Genomic DNA, 18,392 nt, shown 5'->3' on the forward strand with positions numbered 1-18,392 from the left:
GTCCCGATGCAGCAGCGCTGTGTGCTGTGGCTCGAGCTTGTTTGACGAGGCAGACGATGAAAAAATGCCAATACTTGCTTTTGTATCACACGACAAACTTAAGGTATGCTTTAACGGCTTGGCTGTCTCGGGTTAGTTTGTATTGTTAATGTAACACCTCGTTGTTGCCCAGTCATTGTTTCATATGAAGTAGAGCTTGCCAGTTGGGGGCGACGGTCTGCTAATAAAAGTTAAGACTATATTTGCAAGGATCATTTCTAGAATGAAACACGTTTTGAAGGGATTGGTCTCGGTATCCACCAGGAGGAGTGGCAGTGTTTTCTTCTGAGCGCCGAGCTGACAATGAGTGTTGTTATCGGGAACCTACTCGCTGCAAAGAATGACCACTTCAATCTTCAGTCGGGGGTTGCTGAAGGAAGGGGACACATTTTGAGTGTGTATCTCATTCCGGTAGAAACGTAGAAAAAAGAAACCATCAAGCCCACAATTGTTCAGTTGTTTAAATCAATAACCACATTTAAATTGATCATTGCTAATGTCAAAACAATTTAAGAACACTTTAAATAGGGCTTGACTAATATAAAAATATAGCAATGTCTTTTGCACTACGCAGGACTAGATTGAGTTTAAAATAGACATTACATCTGAAAATAACTTGTGCTTACCCCCACTTACAAGGAAGCTGTCAACCTTTGTATTCGTCCTCATAACGTGTTAGAAAATGTAAACAGCAGTTGGAGAATACCGAAGTCGATCATCCTAGCATGTTAAACGAGGGCATTTATCATGTAAGCTACTTCCACTAATAGATCGTTTATACTGTTCTCAATGGTCCGCATCCCAGCCTGAGACCACGATCCAGTGGCAGTCGGAGATGTTTTTCAAAGTAATATGTTATTTGAAATATTAAAACAATCTTTAGTTAAATAACACATGTTTCTACACAAAATATTTTTCAGTGACTTTGACAAGTAGCCAGTTTACAACAAAAATGCAATCTGTGTTAGGAACGCTATTTTAGTCTGATTTAAAATGGAAATGAAAATGGTATTGTGTGCTGACAAGAGTTTGGTATCAGCTGTTGATTTCCTTGAAACAATCTTTTTTAGTAAAATGAACAAATTGATTCATTTAAAAAATAAGTAAAAGAGGACTGTCAGAAGTGGGATTTGAACCCACGCCTCCATTCGGAGACCGGAACACACAATTCTTTGGAAAGACAGCGTCCTTGAGTCTGGCGCCTTAGACCACTCGGCCATTCCGACAAGCTGCATTTGCTTTAGTAGAAAACCGCATTATTTCATTTCAGCACAGACTAGGGTTGTCTATTGTATCAAGGCCCGATTGGGTTTATTACGCACATACTAACTTGCTCCATGAATGATGTAATGACAAGTGTAAAAAAAGAAACAGATTGAAGCCAACCCACGAAAGTAAGATTCTTTATTTCAATATCGGTATAGCTTTAAAGGATGCACGCATTTTACAATAGCAATTGCTATATGACAATGACCAATAAGTAATTGTGTTGCAATACTTTATACAATGTGAACAGAATCAGACATTGCTCCGTTGCCTCGAAGAAACATCTACAATTTGTATTTAAAAAGGACGCCCAACGTGGGGCTCGAACGCACGACCCTGAGATTAAGAGTCTCATGCTCTACCGACTGAGCTAGCCGGGCTTTCGGGAGAAAGTTTCTTTCTTTGAGGCGGGGTGAGAGAGGAAGTACCGACAGGTGCGTGGGACCTGAGATTCGGTGTGCTGCTGCTGTAGATGAGTGTTCTGGAGACGCGCTGTGTCTGTGTCTGCGGTGTTACAGCCGTGTGAGTATATTCCAAAAGTAAAGTGTTGGATAATTCGAGAGCTAGTCTGTTGAATAAAGCTCTGAGACGTGTGGTTAAATCCCGGTCTCATCAATTTGGTTTTGTTAGATTAAAAGTGTTCCAGCAGCAGGTAAATGTCCCCACACCTTTTGGTTCTGTTTACTTATGCTACACCGCTGCTAAAGCTGAACGTTGCTGCTAATTATCTTAACTAAACTTGTATTGTTGTTGAATTGCTCTAATATAGTTAAACCTGTAATGTTGCAGCTAACGTTCCCTAATACTGTTAAAACTTGTGTGTATTAACAATCTGGCTTTTGTTGTTGAACCCTTGCTGGGAAGAGCTGTTTCCAATCACCTAGCACTCTTAAAGAGAAGTGTAATCGCTGCTATATGTTGGTCTAATACCCCATGCTTTTAAAATGTGGCTATCGGCTGGCTTTATTCAATTTCCCCTCCTTGTTTTTAGTACAACTTTAATACATTTTATTGTTAGTTATTTGAACTGATTTGTGTGAATCATGGATCATTGTAATAAAGCTTTGTGAATTGTTATTCTGCCTATGTCATTCTGTTGTCATTCCTATTCCAAACCTTTTAATTAATTTTTAGTAGTGTCGGTATTAGGACTCTCACTGGGTGTCACTGGGTGTGGCTGCTACAATCCCATATAGAATGCGACGAAACAGGTCGCCCACCTTAATATAAACAGAAAAAGAATAAGTTCACACACACACCAGGTGATTTACTGCAGCGTCAGATATCGGAGGTTCAGCAGTGTACTGCAGTGTTGGGCAAAGTCGTCGGTGTCAGTCAGGATGGCCGAGCGGTCTAAGGCGCTGCGTTCAGGTTGCAGTCTCTCTGGAGGCGTGGGTTCGAATCCCACTTCTGACAAAGCGTTTTGTTCATTTATTTCTTAAAACGTCCACTGAATGCTTGGTAATTTGATTTGTTTTTCTTGTTAGTATTCAAATCACAAGGTCGTTAAATGAGAGAAAGTCACCGCAAGCCTGCACCTCACCAGATCCTTCACACTGTTAAACTGCCTCATTATGATGAGGCCTCTAATTATGCCTTTCCGATACTTTGAATGTGTTATTGTTCAGTTTAACATGAGAACATCTTGGTAGAACAATCATAATGTCCGCAGGACTTATTTTCCTCAGGTTCTAGTAGCAAGTTTTGAGTGTGTGGCCGATTAGCTCAGTTGGTTAGAGCGTGGTGCTAATAACGCCAAGGTCGCGGGTTCGATCCCCGTACGGGCCACGGCTTTTCTTCTTTAAAGAAACCACAGCATTTGTAATTGTGCCAAAATGAACATTCTTTAACAAAATGAACCGAAGCGATATGAAGTACAACCAGTAATATTTCAGACTTCCTGAGCTTTAAACATGTATTAACAATGAACACATACAATCAATTAAAAACAAAGCTTACTTAGTCGGCAGGATTCGAACCTGCGCGGGGAAACCCCAATGGATTTCAAGTCCATCGCCTTAACCACTCGGCCACGACTACATGCTCGCACGGTTAGTTGTGAAAATATCCAAAAGAAGTAACGGCTCCCGCAGTAATGCTGTAGATGGCAGTATAGGCTAATGAACCAAAGTCAAATGCCTTTGTTGAAACTCTGTCAGATTTGTACAAGGCAAGCACACGTGGGAAAAGTAAATACAATATACTTTCTGTTAACGTTCATAATAATGAATACATCTTTATTTCAAAATACGTAGCTATTTAACTGATCTTTTCAAAACACCCCCATCCACAAAAAACAAAGTAGATATTTATTTCAACTGAAAAACTGACTTGCTTCATGGCTGCTGCCAGAGCACTCGAGCACGTTCTGGCTAGCGTGAGCGGACTAAGCAGATAACAAGATCTACAAAATATCACATGCCAATAAAACTTACCATAATTATGTTCATTTTATTATTATTTATTTAGCAGACGCCTTTATCCGTGGCGACTTACAGAGACTAGGGTGTGTGAACTATGCATCAGCTGCAGAGTCACTTACAGTTACATCTCACCCGAAAACAGAGCACAAGAAAGTTAAATGTCTTGCTCAGGGGCACACAATGAGTCAGTGGCTGAGGTGGGATTTGTACCGGGGGACCTCCTGGTTACAAGCCCTTTATCTTTAACCACTGGACCACACAGCCTCCTACAACAAAATCACACCCCAGAGGGACTCGAAACAACAATCCCTGGCATAGAAAGACAGTGCCTTATCCATTAGGCCGCAAGGGCTGACACGAAAAGCACATTTGGTAGTACTAAAGAAAGTGGGAACAATAGTATCGTGATTTAATACATCATATCCAAGCCATCGTTGGTGTTCAAACACAACAGAGTGTTACATTGGGAAAGGGACGTACTTGTCAGTACGTATTTGACATTCATGTGGGAAGATTTAAGATTGTGAAGAAGTTTAAATATGCTACGTATTTGCGCATTGGGAACCTTACATAAATTAGGTTTTTGATTAATGCCACTTTCTTACGGACAGTAATCAAGGTGACGATACAAGACCAGAGCCAATAAAGCAGTTATTTTCCTGTCCTTTCATTACCATATTCTAGTGTGCTTGTTCAGAATATGCGTGAATCATGAAAACGTCTTGCTAATATGTGAACAAAGCCAGCATTCACTTTATTGATCACCATGTGGATTAACCGCTATTGGAACACACATGATTGTTTTAAAGATGTTAATAGACTTTTAATGTACACGTTTTAGAGCTAAACGTTTGTTGAGACAGGTCAAGCGCTGTAGCAGTGTTTAACTATTTCCTGGATGTTTGCCTTTTGGTCTTACTCTGGAAAAAGTAATAATAATAATAAAAAGTAGTCAAAACCATTTTTTGAGAAACCGCATTTGGGAGAAAAACTAACAGTTTGGAAACACATATGCAAAGGCATTGGATTCTATTGTGGTGTTTCCGAACTGTTGAACGTTTCTCATTACATGCAGGTTTACTGGCTTAACAAAAAGGCGATTGACGAAAAGAATGCTGTCTCGATAGCAAAATCGCATCAAGCTGAAATAGCTCAGTTGGGAGAGCGTTAGACTGTAACGGTCCCTGCTTCGATACCGGGTTTTTGCAAACAGCACGACTAGGGTTATTTGTTCTTAATTAATTTTTTGAATTAAAAAAAGCACATTTTTTCTTCAGTGTAATTAGAGGAAATAAAAACGTATTATAGTGCCATTTTCTAATGCAATAAAGAAATGCAAAAAACATCATCTCTGCGTGGGCTTGAAACACCAAAATTTCGATTAACAGCCGAACGTGCTAACCGATTATGGTGTTTTATTAGATAACACCCTGGGAGCTCAACAGAATAGTGTGTATGCATAGAGCTAAAATGGAAACCAAATATATACGATTCAAATGGGAATCGTATTCAGATTTTAAGCACAAATTTGATAGACTTCACAGTGCAAAGGAGGAAGGCAGACAATGCAAATGAGGCAACTGGCTCCTACTTTTTAAATCATACGAGAAACTTGAACCCAATTAAGCTTTTAACCACCTGCAGTTTGGAATGAGTTTGAAATGTTGTTGTAACACCTCACTGGGCTACAGCAATTGCATTATATGAAAGCTCCTGTTTATTTGTCAGCAGCACAGCTACCAGTGCCACTCAGAGTTGGAGGGAGACGGTCAGCCACTTGCCCATAAAACAATACTTTCAGGGATCATTTCTGCAGTTTGTTTTCAACAGAATTGCTAAACTATCTAGAGAGTATAAGGCATTCCTGCTTCGGAGGAAGTCTTCTGCCGGGATTTGGAGGGGCTTTCTTCAGGAGCTGTGGGGATGCCGATGCAACCAGGTGTGCGGAGGCACAATGTAATTCGTTTTACATTGTGCGGCAAAATTGAAGAGAATTACCTAACTAGAATCGACTTCAGTAGAAAGATTATCCAGAAAATGTTGGAGACTTCACCAAAAGACCTGAACTGTTTAATCAAGAGACCTGGAACTGAGGCAAGCTTTGATGTAAGTTTTGTAAATTCTGAAAAAATTGAAAAGTTTTTACAAAGATATAGAATGAGAAAGAATGAACTTCCTCTGAAACATTTTTTGGTTGAACCTCTGTCTGACCGGGAGATTAAAGTTGTGACTATACAGTTTTATAATGAGTCTGTTCATGAATATGACGTGGAAACATGGCTTAAGAGATACTGCAAAGTTACTTCATCTAGCCGCAAAGTTGTGGACAGAGATGACGTGTGGAATGGAGCACGTCAGTGGCTCATTCAACTGTATAAGGATCCAGAGGGGATTGGTGGGGTGCGTCACCTTCCCAGTAATGTGACTTTGGGGGCAGCTCGTGGGTTTGTTGTATACAATGGGATGCCGAAGCTGTGTCGTAACTGTGGACAACTGGGACACCTGGCTGTGAGTTGTTCTGTAACTAAATGCAAGAACTGTGGAGGGCCGCATGTAACTGCTCTCTGCCATGAGGAGAAACACTGCAATCTGTGTGGGGAAGAGGGCCATGTTTTCAAAACTTGCCCAGAGTTGTATACCAATATAGTTAAAGGACAGAGAGTAACACAACAGCAGGATGTTGAAAGGGAGGAGGAAGCCAGCAAAGAGAGAACAGAGGAACAGCAGGATGAAGACAGGAGTCTTAAAGAGGACCTGTATAGCTCAGAGTTTTCGGAAAATGAGCCTGATGTCTCTGCAGAGGAGGATAACAGTGATAATGAAATGGAGATAATACAGCTGACTGGTAAACGGAAGCCTGAAGAATAGGCTGTGGCTAAAACAAAAAAGAAAGTCTGGGGGGTTAATATTGCCCCTGATGTTGTGCACGATCAGGAAAGAGAGCATTTACTTGCACATATTGGGAAGCAAGAAAAGTGCCTGGCTGTGATTAGTAGTCCAGACACTCCAACTCGGGGGCTGGAAATTGAAAGAACTGATTTCCAGGGCTCTACATTTCTGGAGGAGGGAGATGTGCAGACATTCTCTGCTGTGTCTGTATTTTTGAAACCAGCAGTTGTAGCAGAGGGTGAGTCAGATAACAATGAAAAGGTGGCTACCATAGGCAAAGACAAAGACAAGATGGCTGCCACAAACAAAGACAAAGACAAGATGGCTGCCACAAACAAAGACAAAGACAAAGACAAGATGGCTGCCACAAACAAAGACAAAGACAAAGACAAAGACAAAGACAAAGACAAGATGGCTGCCACAAACAAAGACAAAGATAAAGGAGTTGATAACAATACAATCAACGACAAGGATAATATTGAGAACACAAGAGGAGACTATCAGTGGCATAACGTGGGAGAGAAAAAGGGGGAAAAAAAGGGACAAACAAATGATTAAGTTTGTTTTTTTTCTGTCATTCTTGTTTATACAATGATGCTATTGAATTTATGTTCTGTAAATGTTAGAGGTATTAAAGGGACTGATAAGAGAAAGAGTGTTTTTGGTTACCTTAAATCTATTAGTGCCGATATTATATTTTTACAAGAGTGCAGTATTTCCTTTTCAAATGATTATGCAAATTTAAAGAAGGAATGGAATGTTGGGATATCTGTGTGGGCGGGATCAAATGTAGAAAAGGCTGCAGGGTTGGGGATTCTGTTTAAAAACCCTCATATTGAAGTTAAATCTGTTTCTGATATAATTCCAGGGCGTCTGTTAGCAGTTGATATAAAGTATCATGAAACAGAAATTCGTTTAGTGAATATTTATGGGGCTCAAACGTGTGCAGAGAGGGAACATATTTTTGAACACTTAAGATTGCTTTTAGTGAGCAACAAAACTCTAATAGTGGCGGGAGATTTTAATTGTGGATTGTTACCTGCTGATAAAAGGAAGCAGAATTTAGATGAATCAGGAAAATTGTTAAAAATAATAGTGAAAGATGCTCACTTGAAGGATGCAGCAAAATGCTTTTGCCCATTAGACCCTGGTTTTACATGGTTCAATAATGCACAGTCCTCCTTTTCTAGAATAGATTTTTGTTTCGTTTCACAGTTTTTAAATGTGAAAAATTTTGAATTGGAAACTGTTTTTTTCAGACCACAAGAGTTTGGTGGTATCTGTTGAACTGGTTAACAATTTTGAATATGGAAGAGGTTCTTGGAAATTTAATTGTGCATTATTACAGAATCAGGATTTGGTTCAGGCTTTTAAAAAAAGGTATACAGAGTGGAAAGAGTTGAAAGTGTGTTTTGATTCGGTGTGTGAATGGTGGGAAATGATCAAGAGTAGGACAAAAGGCTATTTTATATCACTAGGAAGGAGGAGGGCAGAGGAAAGGAAAAATAAATATGTTAAATTACAAAAAAGATTACAAAACTTGTTTGGGTTGCAGAGTCAGGGGTTTGATTTCCAGGAGGAAATAAGAGATATTAAGGAGAAACTGTACAAGATGTTTTTAGAAATGGAAAAAAAGGTTATGTTTAGGGCTAGAGTCAAGTACATGGAAGAAAACGAGACTTGTAGTAGTTTTTTCTTTAAAGTAATGTTTAGGAAGAAGAGTTGCCTACAAGGCTTGAGAACTGAGAATGGGGGAGTTCTGAAAGGGAAAGATGAAATGTTAAAAATTGCAGAGGAGTTTTATAAATCTCTTTATGAAAAGAGAGAAACAGATCCTGTAATACAAGATTTGTTTCTTAAAAGTCTGGAAACCAAGGTAACATTAGAAGAGAATAATGATTTGTTGAGGGATATAAATTTGGATGAGATTAAAGAAGCATGCTTTTCTTTTAAAACAGGTAAGACTCCTGGATCAGATGGGTTGCCCATAGAATTTTATTGCACCTTTTGGGAAGTGATTAAAGAAGATTTATTAGAAGTTTTCAATGAATGTTTGAGCAGTGGACTAATGAGCGATTCTATGAGGGAAGGGCTGATAACTCTCCTATTTAAAAATAAAGGGGAAAAAGAGGAGCTGAAAAACTGGAGGCCTATTAGTCTCCTCAATTGTGACTATAAGATCTTGTCCAAGATAATAATGTTTAGGTTTCAAAATATAACGGCAAAATTAATTGTTCCTGACCAAGTATGTGGTGTTCCAGGAAGAGCTATTGCTGAGAATTTAGTATTGATTAGAGATGCATGTATCTATGCAAAGGAGAGAGATTCACCTTTATGTTTAATTAATCTTGACCAAGAAAAGGCCTATGATCGGGTTGATCATTGTTTTATGTTTAAAGTTTTGGAGTACATGGGTTTGGATCAAAGATTTGTTAGATGGGTGAAGATGCTGTACAGAGGCATCAGTAGTAAAGTGATGGTTAATGGATTTATGTCTGCTGGTTTTGAGGTGAAGTCAGGGGTGAGACAGGGGTGTCCTTTGTCACCCCTGTTATATATTTATTGTTTAGAACCTGCACTTTTGCGAATTAGAAAGAATACACAGATTGAGGGGGTGGTAATTCCTGGCTCTGATCATCAGGAGGTTAAAGCCTTAGCATACATGGATGATGTGACATTGATGTGTAAAGACTTCTACTCTATTCAGGAAGCTTTGAAAATTATGGTTTTATATGGGAAAGCTTCTGGTTCGAAAATTAATATGGAGAAAAGTGAGGCTTTTTGTATGGGGGAGTGGGAGGAGAGAGATGAAATTAAGAAAATGTTAAAATTGAAGAATGATTACATTAAAGTTTTAGGCATGATTTTTGATAAAAATGTGAGTGGGGTAAGGAATTGGGTGGAGGTGATGAGTAAAGTGAGAAAGAAAATCACTTTCTGGAATCCCAGAAAGTTGTCAATGGAAGGTAAAATTTTAATAATTAAAGTGGTGTTTATGTCAATGCTCTTATATGTAGCAAAGGTTTTTCCTCCGGACAGAGCATCTTGCAAATCGATTAATAGGGAGCTGTTTATTTTCTTTTGGGGGGGGAGAATGGAAAAGGTGAAAAGGGAAACTGTAATGTTGGAAAAGAAAAATGGAGGGAAAGGTTTTCCTAATGTCATTTTTTATTTGTATGCAAATTTTGTCTGTTTTCTAATTAACACAATTCTTCAGATGAATAAGAAATGCAGTTTCTTTGCCAGGTATTTTTTTGGACATTTTGTAAGAAAGATGGGATTAATTTATATAAATTTGACAGTGCCCTACAGTTGGATGATGCCTTTTGTATAGAAGAAGGCTTCACGGTTTATTTTAGAATATGATCTGATGGATTGGCCAAAAGCAAAGTGGAAACCTGGAGATTTGCAGAAAAAGAAACTGGCAAATGATAAATTAATCAAAGTTAATATTCAATGTGCACACGTGTCAACAGTTGTGTGGAGAAATGTAGGATATCCTGGCTTATCTAATACTCAGAAGGATATAGCTTGGTTATCTGTACATGCACGCTTACCTTGTCGGCAGCTTATGTACAAAAGACAAATGGCAATGACAGATACATGTGTCAGATCTGATTGTAAAGAAACTGAGTCGGTTGAACATGTCTTTTATAACTGTAAGTTTGCTAAAGGATGTTGGGGGAGGTTAAAAGTGCTTCTGAAAAAATTTATCAAAACAAATGAATTGACATGTAATGTGATTATGTATGGGCCAAGAGGGGGTTTAAAAACAGATAATTGGAAGAAGGCATGGCTGATCATCAACAGTGCCAAAGAAGCTTTGTGGTTGTTGAGAAACATGAATCTGTATAATAAAACAAAAAATCAAGCAACAGAAATTGATTTTTGTAAAATTGTTTTTGGTAGAGTGAAAGATTACATATGGATGGATATTAAGAACTTGGGAAGAAACAATGCAATGAAAAACTGGAAAATTAATTCAATGACAGATTTATTTTTGTAAAATGTATGTTTTGGTGATGTGATTATGTAATGGATTTTCTAATAAACTTTTATATAAAGCACTCAGCGTTTATTAACAAATAAAAAGGTTTTAAACGGTACACAAAACAGGACACGGCACTTGCGCCAAAATAAACAGACATACAAAACGACTAAACACTAAACAGACGGTGCAGGACAGACGAACAAACACGGTGAGCAGATTTAACTATTACTTTTACTATTATTACTTTACTTCACCTCCGTCTCCAATCCCGTTCTCCACTCACTGAACACCTAACCACGAGTGACTAAACGTGCATCTATTTATACTGTTGTGCTGGGATTCAATTACTAATTAATAATTCACTTGAATCCCAGCACGTGAATTAATTCTGTGCAACCCCGTGCTCACATATTATATTTTAAATGCACGTGCGTGATGTGCAATCCCGTGCCTAAATATAATTATACACTTTTTAAATACACGTGAAACACAGACCCGTTTATATCCCGTGTACCAATGACTATACACCAACATTTACACACGCACGCAACATACAACACATAAATGCACACAGGGGCGGGGCGCATTGCCACATATACCCCCCCCTTGTGCGCAGCACACATGGCCTCAACGGCCACCTCCCCCCTTAAAAACCCAGCAGTCCAGGACAAAGTCTCGGGCTGGGAAGGGAGGCTTCAGTGGGCCCATGGCTGGCCATGTTGTCAGCACCCCTGCCGGTAGTGGCACGGCTGACAGCCTGTTGGTCCACTCCTGCAGCGAAACTGCTGCTGGGGAAAGAGGTCTCCTGACCTCTCCCCCTGTCTTTGTAGCCGGTAGCTCCCTTTGGTGGGGCTCCGACCACAGTACTGCCGGCAGCGAAGAAGCTGCAGTGGGAGCAGGTCTCCGGACCTCCCCCACGATCTCCGGCAGCGAAACTGCTGCTGGGGTTGGTGGTCTCCAGACCTCCTCCCCCTTCTTCGTGGCCGGCAGCTCCCCTTTCTTTGGCTCCGGCTACCGTACTCCCTGCGGAGGTACGGGCAGCAGAGGCAGCTCCTGCTCCTCTGCTCCGGGCGGTGGCGGAGGCAGAGGCAGCTCCTGCTCCTCTGCTCCGGGCGGTGGCGGAGGCAGAGGCAGCTCCAGCTCCTCTGCTCCTGGCGGTGGCGGAGGCAGAGGCAGCTCCAGCTCCTCTGCTCCTGGCGGTGGTGGAGGCAGAGGCAGCTCCAGCTCCTCTGCTCCTGGCGGTGGTGGAACCAGCAGGTATTCACCCTCTTCTGGTGGAGGTGGGAGGGGCAAGCAGTCCTCCCACTGCGGTGGAGGTGGAACCAGCAGGCATTCACCCTCTGCTGGTGGAGGTGGGACCAGCAGGTATTCACCCTCTGCTGGTGGAGGTGGGAGGCGCAAGCAGTCCTCCCACTGCGGTGGAGGTGGAACCAGCAGGGATTCTCCCTCTACTGGCAGCTTGGGTCCTAGGGCTGTGGAAGCCCCGACTTCCCTCTCTTCGGGCTGTGGACGCACCGACTCCTCCCTTTTGGGCTGTGGACGCCCCGACTCCTCCCTGTTGGGCTGTGGACGCACCGACTCCTCCCTGTTGGGCTGTGGACGCACCAACTCCTCCCTGTTGGGCTGTGGACGCACCGACTCCTCCCTGTTGGGCTGTGGACGCACCGACTCCTCCCTTTTGGGCTGTGGACGTTCGGGCTCCTCCCACTCAGGCGTAGGACGTTCGGGCTCCTCCCACTCAGGTGTAGGACGTTCGGGCTCCTCCCGCTTGGGCTGTGGATGCTCAGGCTCCTCCCGCTTGGGCTGTGGAGGCAAAACCAGCAGGCATTCTTCCTCTGCTGGTGGAGACGGGGACAGCAGGCATTCTTCCTCTGCTGGTGGACCTGCTACCTGGGCTGCTGTTCCACTTATAATTGCCTCCAGGTCGCTGAGGACCAACCCCACACCTTCCTCCCAGGTGCTTACGGTCTGTTCCCTCGCATATGCCTCCCATCGCTCTCTGTCCATAAACTGCAGGAACTGGACGACTACTGGTATAGACTGGGCCTCCAGCCCAGCATTTTCCAGCATCCAGTCCCGCACTTTGATGGCGTCTTCTGCCATTTTTTTTTTATTATTTTATTTTTTTTTAAATCCAAAACTGTGCTTCCTGCTCTGGCCTGAGTCCTGGAGGCGCTGTCGATCCCACGCAGGACACCACGTGTCACAAAGACGGCCAGAGTGGGTGGCGTCAGACCAGACAGGAATACACAGACAGAGACGGTGGTGATGATGAGCTGAGTGCAATGGCTGCACTCAGCGTTTATTAACAAATAAAAAGGTTTTAAACGGTACACAAAACAGGACACGGCACTTGCGCCAAAATAAACAGACATACAAAACGACTAAACACTAAACAGACAATGCAGGACAGACGAACAAACACGGTGAGCAGATTTAACTATTACTTTTACTATTATTACTTTACTTCACCTCCGTCTCCAATCCCGTTCTCCACTCACCGAACACCTAACCACGAGTGACTAAATGTGCATCTATTTATACTGTTGTGCTGGGATTCAATTACTAATTAATAATTCACTTGAATCCCAGCACGTGAATTAATTCTGTGCAACCCCGTGCTCACATATTATATTTTAAATGCACGTGCGTGATGTGCAATCCCGTGCCTAAATATAATTATACACTTTTTAAATACACGTGAAACACAGACCCGTTTATATCCCGTGTACCAATGACTATACACCAACATTTACACACGCACGCAACATACAACACATAAATGCACACAGGGGCGGGGCGCATTGCCACATATACCCACTTTTTTATAATTCTTAATTGAACAAGTTTGTGACCACTTTGAGATAATTACATGTCGGATTAAGGTGTCTGGCCAGACTAACTGCAATCAATTAAGTTGCAGATGGGGAGTTTCTTACCGCATTATATGTGGTTGGTGTCACATATCCCCCCCCAAACAAGAGGCACAACTGGGTTTAAAACCAAAGTAGGGTTTTAAGTTAACTACATTTAAGGTGTCACACTTGTGATCACCAAACTGCACTCGATAATTAACCGGTCCAAGTCGCTTCATTACTGTAAATGGACCAGTCCATTTGGGCGCAAGCTTAGCTGAAAACTTAGAAGCAGCTTCAGATAAAGGGTGTGACCTAACCCAGACCAAATCACCCTCCTCAAATGTTACATATTTATGTTTGGAGTTGTAATACTTGGCCTGCCTAGTCTGAGCCTTATCTACATTACTAACCACCTGATGAACTAACTGCTGTTGCCTTTCAAGTAAGTTTTGTCTTAACGACTCTTGCTGGGGAGCTACATTACAAAGCCGATCCAATGGCCCTTTTAATCTTCGCCCCAATGCCCGTTAAGTGGGACTAAATCCTGTGGATTCCTGGTGAGCAGAATTGATGGTGAATCGGAATCAGCAAATCCACTTATCCCATTCTTCATTGTTATTCCCCACATAAGAGGCGATCATTGTCTTCACCGTGCAGTTTATAAGTTCTGTGAGGTTGATTTGCAGGTGGTATGCTGTAGTGAGCTTGTTCACAACTCCCCAGGTCTTACAGATACCTTTCAGGAGTTGACTGGTGAACTGGCTCCCTCTGTCAGACACCAAATAGCGTAGTGTGCCCCATCGAGTAAAGATGTCCCTAATCAGGATGTTAATAATCCGGGGAGTCTTGCCATCTCATAATGGAAAAAAACTCAACCCATTTTGAGTAATAATCAACAACTACCACAAGTATGGTGTTACCGCTCTTACTGCGGGGAAATGGGCCCATCAGGTCGATTCTAAGCATTTCTCTCTGTTCGGGAACAGTGGTGGATTGTAAAATTCCTGCAGGTTTTGTGTTCGATGCCTTATACTGCTGACAGGTCTGGCATTCCTTAGTATGTCTCCAAGTTTCCTTGCGAATCTCTGGCCACCAGGCCACCTCCAGCATTCTGAGAAGTGTCTTTAGCCTGCCCAGATGTCCCCCTAGTGGATTGTTGTGGAAGTACTGTAAGAAAGTTGATGTTAACTCAGAGGGGACCACAAGCTGAAACTTGAATGCATCGCCTTTGATTGGTACCCGCCTATATACAACTCCCTGGTGTTCCACATAGGTGATGCGGTCAGGTTTGGTGGTGGTGTTGGAAGATGTTAATGAAGCGAGGATCTCCTGGATGTTCTTATCCCTTGACTGAGAGGCCGCAATTTCGTCAAACAAAACAGGCAAATCCAAGCTGAAGCTCTGTGAATTGCTGGAGTAGACTGCAATATTGGTTGGACCAGATACTGGAACCTTCGATAAAGCATCAGGAACGGTATTGAGACTTCCTTTTCGATACAGCACAGTGAAGTCAAATTGTTGAAGTCTGAGTGTCCATCTAGTGAGCCGGGAGGATGTCTTTGGACAATTGAAGGCCCAGGCTAGAGCTGCATGGTCGGTTACAACTTCAAATTGACCAGACTGCACCCAGCTACCTCCAGACCCTCATCTCTCCCTACACCCCCACTCGACCTCTCCGCTCCTCCTGCACTAGAGGACTGGCTCTACCTCCTCTACGCTCCCCTGCCTCCTATGCCTGCTCCTTCTCCACCCTCACTCCGCAGTGGTGGAATGACCTACCTACAGATGTCAGGACCACCCAGTCCCTGACCACATTCCGGCGCCTCCTTAAGACTCACCTCTTCAGACAGCACCTGTAGAACTCCTCTGTTTTTCCTCTGGGACACTATCATCCTCCCTTAAATGCGCTTTATTTGCTCTTATCTGCCCCCTATTTTACTGCATTTAATCCTGTACTTCAGAATACTGTAATCTGCCAAGTGTTTAATCTGTAGTATTTTGTATTTAATCATATCTTGACGTAACTATCACTGTCACTGTTATCTGCTGTATTATTGAATTGTATTTTGTCACACTTGTACTTGCTTGAACCAAAGTCATTGCATTTATCTTGCTCATATTGAATTACTTGTACTGTAACACTTGAAATGTATTTGCTTATGATTGTAAGTCGCCCTGGATAAGGGATCTGCTAAGAAATAAATAATAATAATAATTGTATTCCTTCCAAGAAATAATGCCATTTCTCCACAGCCCAAACGATTGCCAAACACTCCTTCTCTGAAGTGGAATAGTTCTTTTCAGCACTACTGAGGATTCGGGATGAGAAGGCAATAACATGCTCTCCATCAAAGTTCTGAGCCATCACTGCGCCCAACCCCACATCACTGACATCTGTGTAGACCTTAAAAGGTTTAGAAAGATCAGGATGCGCGAGGATGGGTGGAGACTGTAGTGCTGCTTTGAGTTTCATCCAGCTCTCATGACACTCTGTAGTCCAATTCCACAGCATGTCCTTCTTCTTCGGGTTATTTAAGGGTACTGCGATGTCAGCAAAACCTGGAATGAATTTATGGTACCATCCGGTCAACTCCCAAAACCGCTGGACCTCCTTCAGGTTTGTGGGCTCAGGGTAAGACTGAATGGCATCCAATTTTTTTGGATCTGCAGAAATGCCATCTCCCGAAACCACATGACCTAAAAAAGTCAAAGTGTGATTAAACAAATGACACTTCTTTAAATTTAAGGAAAGGTGAGCTTGGTGTAATCTCTTAAACACCTCTCCAAGGTCCCTTAAGTGCTGCTCCTCCGTCCTTGAATACACATTAGTATCATCAATATAAACAAAACAAGATACTCCCTTTAATTCACCGAGGACCTGTTCCATTAGCCGCTGAAACGTGGCAGAGGCTTTCTTCAATCCAAAAGGCATAACGTGGAATTGAAACAATCCAAAAGGGGTGGTAAAGGCAGTCTTCTTCTTGCTATCCTCAGCCATCGTCACTTGCCAGTACCCTGACTGTAGGTCAAGAGAACTGAAAACACTAGCTCCTTTAACCCTTTGTGGTCCTATGTCAGATCTGGTCCGACATTGCAATTATAACTATCCGGTCCATTGTCGGACCCTGTCCGACATCAAAAAACGCAAAAAACAGCTTTCTAGTCGTTTTTTCTCAGGAAAAAGCCAAGAAAACCATTCAATAGCCGAGTGGGAGCAACAGGATCTGAGACAAGCCAATAAAAAAAGGCATATCTTTAATAGTCATACTTGCCCCTAGCATCCCATATGGGCGGTCATAAGGAAACAAGCTGGCTGTTACTGTAGCAGTGCACAGAGACTATCACGGACATTTGCCGAGCTTTTTGAGATGTTATAGTAATAAAATAATGACTTGGATTGCATTATTGAGGAGTTTGGTGATAAAACGAGTGATCAGGAGATGATTGATCGGGATGTACGACTATTATTATTATTATTATTATTTATTTCTTAGCATATGTGAAAGCGATAGCGAACGAAAGGGTGGGGAGGGGCTGGAGATGCCTAGTGAGTGCTTTGTTGATATGCATGGCCTTTTAAACCTGTTTGACTGTGGAAAAAAAATACTTTTAAACAGCACGTCTAAAATTAACTGCACGTGTGAAAATAAATTGGACCTGACGCACCTGACGCACACTTAATAAATGGACTGCAAAGGGTTAAAAGACTAGAGGATATCATGTATCAAGGGCATGGGGTATGCATCAAAATGTGTTTTTACGTTAATCCGCAGATAATCCACACAAAAACGCCAAGATCCATCTGCCTTAGGCACCAGCACAACAGGAGAAGCCCAGGCGGAAGTCGAAGGTTCAATAACCCCATCCTCTTTCATCTGGTGCAGATAATGCTCAATGATGGCTCGCTTCTGTGGAGAGACTCTATAGGCACGTGAACGCACAGGAACTTCATCAATGGTATGTATTACATGCTTTGTAACATTGGTTCTTCCCAACTGGTTTGAACACACCCGTGTCCACTGCCTCATCACTCCCACAAGGTCAGGTCATAACAACGACAATAAATCACTCAACGCACCTGATGGTTCTGTGATAATAGTGCTAATGTGCCCCGTGATAGTTTTTGGGCTCTGAGGTGGAAGCGCATAATGCAAACAGATTCTGGGCAACAAGTCTCTGGGACGCCATGCCTGTTCCCATGCTGTCTTTTCCAGGAAGGGATGAAAGATATATCTCCCTCCATTCCAAACTCCATACTTTCTATTTGCCACGTCAATTCTTGTCTTGGTCTTGTCGAGAAAATCTAGCCCGAGGACGATAGGAAACGCCAGGTCTTTATCTGCCAGGATGAAAACAGGAATTGACCAGAACGTGTCATGAAAGCTGAAAGTAACGTGAGCTTTACCCATTGCTGTGTGAGAGGTTCCATTTGCCAAGGAAAACTGCTGCTCCGCACAAGGTGTCAGTTCTTCTTCTGGACGGCAAAGCCCCTTCCATAGCTTCCAGCAGATTAGAGAGTATGTGCTACCTGTGTCCAGTAAAGCTTGTCCGCAAACCCCTCTTGCTTCTATCTGCACTGCTAAAAGTGATAAAACATCCAGGCCAGGTTTCATTAAACGTTTTTTAGGCCTGCTGTGGATAACACTCACCTCTGCCAGTTTCTTTGGCTTCTTTTGTGGGCGTGACTATGGAAGGTTCTTGTTATTCACCTTCGCCCAATATTCCTTTTGATTAGCCCAGTCTCTCTCAATCATCGTGCCCACCTGCACGAGCTCAGACACAGACAGATGTTTGTTCATCTGTACCAAATTCTGGAAAATTAATTCTAATAGGCAACTTTGACCCTCTTCCTTCACTAGGTAATGCTTCTCAGCCTGGTTCACAGCTGGAACCGAAGACAATAAAGGGATACTAGCCTTTCTGGCT

The 18,392-nt window shown here is 42.3% G+C and overlaps 5 non-coding genes and 1 pseudogene across 5 annotated transcripts; 4 read left to right on the forward strand and 2 right to left on the reverse strand.

Annotated features, from left to right (window-relative positions):
- The first annotated feature begins 232 nt into the window (after positions 1–232).
- On the forward strand, positions 233–438 carry LOC117965294 (small nucleolar RNA U3). Its single transcript, XR_004661419.2, has one exon. It is a non-coding gene; the product is annotated as a small nucleolar RNA U3 (small nucleolar RNA).
- Positions 439–1,154: 716 nt separating this feature from the next.
- On the reverse strand, positions 1,155–1,265 carry trnal-caa (transfer RNA leucine (anticodon CAA)). The gene is made up of 2 exons: positions 1,228–1,265; positions 1,155–1,200 (listed from the first exon to the last, which is right to left on the reverse strand). It is a non-coding gene; the product is annotated as a tRNA-Leu (tRNA).
- Positions 1,266–2,639: 1,374 nt separating this feature from the next.
- trnal-cag (transfer RNA leucine (anticodon CAG)) lies at positions 2,640–2,721 on the forward strand. Its single transcript has one exon. It is a non-coding gene; the product is annotated as a tRNA-Leu (tRNA).
- Positions 2,722–3,019: 298 nt separating this feature from the next.
- On the forward strand, positions 3,020–3,093 carry trnai-aau (transfer RNA isoleucine (anticodon AAU)). The gene has a single exon. It is a non-coding gene; the product is annotated as a tRNA-Ile (tRNA).
- Positions 3,094–3,263: 170 nt separating this feature from the next.
- trnas-uga (transfer RNA serine (anticodon UGA)) lies at positions 3,264–3,345 on the reverse strand. Its single transcript has one exon. It is a non-coding gene; the product is annotated as a tRNA-Ser (tRNA).
- A 2,168-nt stretch (positions 3,346–5,513) lies between these two features.
- On the forward strand, positions 5,514–5,606 carry LOC117965299 (small nucleolar RNA U3; annotated as a pseudogene).
- Positions 5,607–18,392: the final 12,786 nt, after the last annotated feature.

The sequence above is a fragment of the Acipenser ruthenus genome, chromosome 32, assembly GCF_902713425.1.
Source record: "Acipenser ruthenus chromosome 32, fAciRut3.2 maternal haplotype, whole genome shotgun sequence".
Classification (NCBI taxonomy): Eukaryota; Metazoa; Chordata; class Actinopteri; order Acipenseriformes; family Acipenseridae; genus Acipenser; species Acipenser ruthenus.